Source organism: Schistocerca piceifrons, chromosome 8, assembly GCF_021461385.2.
Source record: "Schistocerca piceifrons isolate TAMUIC-IGC-003096 chromosome 8, iqSchPice1.1, whole genome shotgun sequence".
Taxonomy (NCBI): Eukaryota; Metazoa; Arthropoda; class Insecta; order Orthoptera; family Acrididae; genus Schistocerca; species Schistocerca piceifrons.
In genome coordinates, this window is record NC_060145.1 from 276,780,572 (window position 1) to 276,785,318 (window position 4,747).

The window sequence follows — 4,747 nt, forward strand, 5'->3', positions numbered from 1 at the left end:
TATGACATGTCCTTAGAATTATTAATGTTCTTGCGAGAACCAACCGTAACAAAGCTACTCGATCTAATTTGTGGGATAAATGAGACAGACATATAATATTCAGACTTAAATAAAAATGCAAAAATTCCTATACCAAAGAAGGTAGCCAGTGACTGTTACAGACTATAAGTTTAGTAGGTAATAGTTGAACAATACTAACTTAAATCACTATACACAAGACTTAAATCCCTGAAGAATACTGACTTAAATCACTATACATAAGAAATCTGGATGTTCATCGTTTCTGCGGCTTGAATTCGTGCGCCCGTACCTGGAGTTCTTGACGTCATTGCAGCAATCACTCGGATTTTTTCAGGCACGCATTCTAAGGTGATATTGGGTGATGCCCACAGATGAGTTTAGTACACTGTGATACGTTACTGAAGCCTTTAGTTTCACTGTGCATCCGAGTGTTCACTTTTGACGCAGAATCGGGATCTGTAGTGCAAACTGGTCTCACTGTATAACCGAGGGCCAACGTTGAGAACTGCATAAACTGCTGGACAGTCGGCAGTACAGAACGAATGTGGCTAGATGCTACTGGTTTCGTACAGCGCCGATCGACGCGGAACAAGGTTAATATTTTTAGAGTCTGATGTGAACTGGCATCACGAAGTTTGGCCCTTTTAGGTTAAAAAATGGTTCAAATGGCTCTGAGCACTATGGGACTTAACATCTATGGTCATCAGTCCCCTAGAACTTAGAACTACTTAAACCTAACTAACCTAAGGACATCACACAACACCCAGCCATCACGAGGCAGAGAAAATCCCTGACCCCGCCGGGAATCGAACCCGGGAACCCGGGCGTGGGAAGCGAGAACACTACCGCACGACCACGAGATGCGGGCGGCCCTTTTAGGCGTTCCGTCGTTGTCGCGTTAATTGCTCCTACTGGTCTGGTTTGCCGAAATTACGGGAAGTTGTGGTTTGTTAATTTTTCTATCTTGTTCACTGCAGTAGGGGCTGGCAGTGTTGCTTTGCACCCTTACATGGGAATTTAGTCACACACATCTTCCCAGTGTATGTTGTCTGTGCAAAGGGCTATCCAATTTTGCTAAATTACTGAAGCATTTGCGTCTGGCCCAACGTGGGCGATGCAGTGAGAGCTTTCGCTGTAATCAGAACATTGGCTAAGGTGTAATATGCCGTAAGGATTATAGGGATCAAACACTAAGCGCGTGATAGTGGTGACCGCATGATTATAAGTAAAACAGAGGCGTTAAGGAGCGGTATGACAGCATGCTTTCTCACTGCTGATCAATGTGTATACTAATTCTTGAAAAAAAAAAAAGATAAAATAAAAGAAATGGATTTAGAATCCCTGGTGCCTCAAAGTGCCACCTCTTTATCTTAGAAGTGATGCACAGGCAAATTTAAGTTGTTGTGTTTAATTTTTGCGGTTTTAGTAATTTTAGTGAGAAGTAAGGCTATTAAGCGAGAACTCTTTACCTTAACTTTATCTTAAACTGATTTTTTCGGATTGTGGTGTTTAGGCAATAACGAGTTAAACTGCAAAGGTGCACGATAAGCTGATGCAGTGGGCATTAGTAATTGTGTTGCACGTGTGTGGTTCGTAGTGGTTGTTGTCCAGTGTGTGTAATGTCTGTTGTATTTGGTTTGCATGTACGAGGTATGTCCACAAAGTAAGTTCCGTTTCGTTACATAAAACAAACGTGTACAGATACAGAAAGAATGTTTATTGTACAAAAATCTACAACTGTTAAACTACTTTTCTACATAGCTTCCGAAATTTTGTAGGCACTTGTCATAGCGTGGCATATGTTTTTGTACGCCTTCTTCATAAAAGGTTGGCGCCTGTGTATTCAACTATGTGGTAATATGTTCTTTCAGCTCGTCATCATCGATGAAGTGTTGACCACCAAGGACAGATTTTAGCTGTAAGAAGAGATGAAAGTCGCTAGGAGCGATGTCCGGGCTGTACGGAAGATGATCAAACGCGTCGCAGTGAAATTCCCGTAAGAGTTGTTTGGTCACATTTGCCGTGTGAGGTCGGGCATTATCGTGGAAAAAAAACCTTTTGACAGTAATTCTCAGGGCTTGTTCTGTATTGCGTGGCGCAATTTCCTAATGGTCTCGCAGTAGCCATGTGCATTGATTGTTTGGCCTCGTGGTAAGATATCAATCAGCAAAATGCCTTTTCTGTCCCAAAAAACGGTGCACATGACTTTTCGAGGTGTCAAGATTTGCTTAGGCTTAACCTTTGTTGTGGCTGAAGTGTGCCGTCATTCCACTGATTGCCGTTTTGTTTCAGAGGTGTCGTAGGATACCCAAGTTTCATCCCCGTGATTATCCGAGAAAGAAAACCATCGCCTTCTTCATTGAAGTGTGTCAAAAACTGAAGTGCATTGCCCATCCGTTGTTTTTTTGTGTTGTTCACTAAGAATTTTGGGTACCCAACGTGAGAAAAGTTTTGGAAATTTCAGTTTTTCAGTAACAATTTCATGAATTAGTGATCGAGAGATTTGCGGAACTTCTATAGCAAGGGCACTAAGTGTAAACTTACGGTTGTGCTTAATCTTCTCTTCAATTGTGTGAACCAGTTCATCAGTAACCACAGCCGGGCGTCGACTTCGTTATTCATCGTGCATTTGATCACGTCCGTCATTGAACAGTCTACACCATCTTCTAACCATTGAATCACTCGTAGCATTTTGTCCATAAACCTCGCAGATTTGCCTATGAATTTCCTTTGGTTTAACTTTCTTTGCATTTAGAAAACGAATCACAGATCGGATTTCATACTCGGTGGCATTTGCAATTAGGGCTAACATTATAAAGAAGCACTACAAAGCACACGTCGGCAGCAGCGATCTGAAAATGGCGTTCATGTCTTCTCCTTGAGTCAGAGTAACTGCCACGCATGCTCGGAACTGCGATCGTAGCGCTTCCGCAGATAGAAATAGAAACGGAACTTAAATTCTGGACGAACCTCGTATTTTGATTGATTCTTGTCCACGAGACCAAATTATTTATACTCAGATTTTATTTATGATCAGTTTTCAGAATGAGATTTTCACTCTGCAGCGGAGTGTGCGCTGATATGAAACTTCCTGGCAGATTAAAACTGTGTGCCGGACCGAGACTCGAACTCGGGGCCTTTGCCTTTCGCGGGCAAGTGCTCTACCAACTGAGCTACCCAAGCACGAGTCACGCCCCGTCCTCACAGCCTCACTTCTGCCAGTACCTTCTGTAAAGAGAGCTTCTGTAAAGTTTCGAAGGTAGGAGATGAGGTACTGGCAGAAGTGAGGCTGTGAGGACGGGCCGTGAGTCGTGCTTGGGTAGCTCAGTTGGTAGAGCACTTGCCCGCGAAAGGCAAAGGTCCCGAGTTCGAGTCTCGGTCCGGCATACAGTTTTAATCTGCCAGGAAGTTTTATGATCAGTTTTATTAATCATTTATCGAGTAAAGCTTTTATTAATGAATGGATATAGTTTAAAGATAGTAATTTCAGTGTCTGTATGGATAAATGTTTTAAATGTTTTTATCTAAGTTATTGAGAGCTTAAAGGAAATTAAATTACTTTGTTACTTGAATTCAATTCTAACTATTCGCAGTACTTTCATAGTCTGTTAGATTAATTATTGTTCATTGTGAATAAAGGCTCTGGGAACATTGCAAGTGGACCGTTTTCTTATTACTGTTTTAGTTGTACGTTGAGACCGATGCTTATGACTGGAGAAACCGCGGTGGCCAGCATGTTCCTCTGAGCTGATCGTTCTGCAACCGCGAGCCGGCAGCTCTGTATCCATCTAAGAGTACTGGCTTAATCTGAGAGGTGTTTTTGTTAATAAATCGTATTCAGCTCAGTCTCATCAGTTAATTAGCCCACCCCTCCACCCCAACCGCGAACAATCCTGCGCACTAACAGAAGTTAACTTCGGGGAAGAATAGTTTGGGTTCTGCAGGAATATAGAAACACACTAGCAATATTTATCCCACAGCTTATCTTAGAAGATAGGTTGGATACAGTCAAATCTACATTTATAGTATTAGTAGATTTAGAAACACCCTTTGACAATGTTGACTGAGATACACTCGTTGGAACTTTGAAGTTATCAGGGAAGAAATACAGAGGGCTTAAGGTTATCGACAACTTGCTCAGAAACCAGACTGTAGCTATATTTTAGAGAAAGCATATTAGTTCCATCATCTGTACAATTTTATGTTTATTCTTTACCAGTTTTGATTGCTAAAATCATCTACAAGGAAAAAAACATTGTACAGTAATGGATCAACTATACCTTTCAGTGATATATAATCGATACAAATGCAGAACTTATATAATTGTCATAATAGTCAACACAGTCCACATAAAAACGCTGCAAAGGCACGGCGTCTTATACAAACTGTATTAAGACAGGTTATTATGACAACTACATACGTTCTACATTTGTATAGTTCATATATGACGAAAATGTATAGTTGATTCATTGATGTAGAATGTTTTTCTCCTTGAAGATGATTGTAACAATTGAAACTGGTTAAGAATAAATATAACATTGTACAGTCCATGGCAGAAATATGCTTTCTCCAAATCTGACAACTGTAGACAATCGCCTACGAAAGGCAGCTGTAAAAATCTACGGAGGTGAAAGGGAGACAATAATCGAGAAGCGAGTGAGACAAGGTTTTAGTCTATCGCCTTGGTATTCAATCTACAAATTCTACAAGCAGGAAATTAAACTAA

General features: G+C 41.0%; 1 non-coding gene across 1 annotated transcript; it reads left to right on the plus strand.

The window, feature by feature from the left end:
• Positions 1 to 3,333: 3,333 nt before the first annotated feature.
• On the plus strand, positions 3,334 to 3,408 carry Trnas-cga. Its single transcript has one exon. It is a non-coding gene; the product is annotated as a tRNA-Ser (tRNA).
• Positions 3,409 to 4,747: the final 1,339 nt, after the last annotated feature.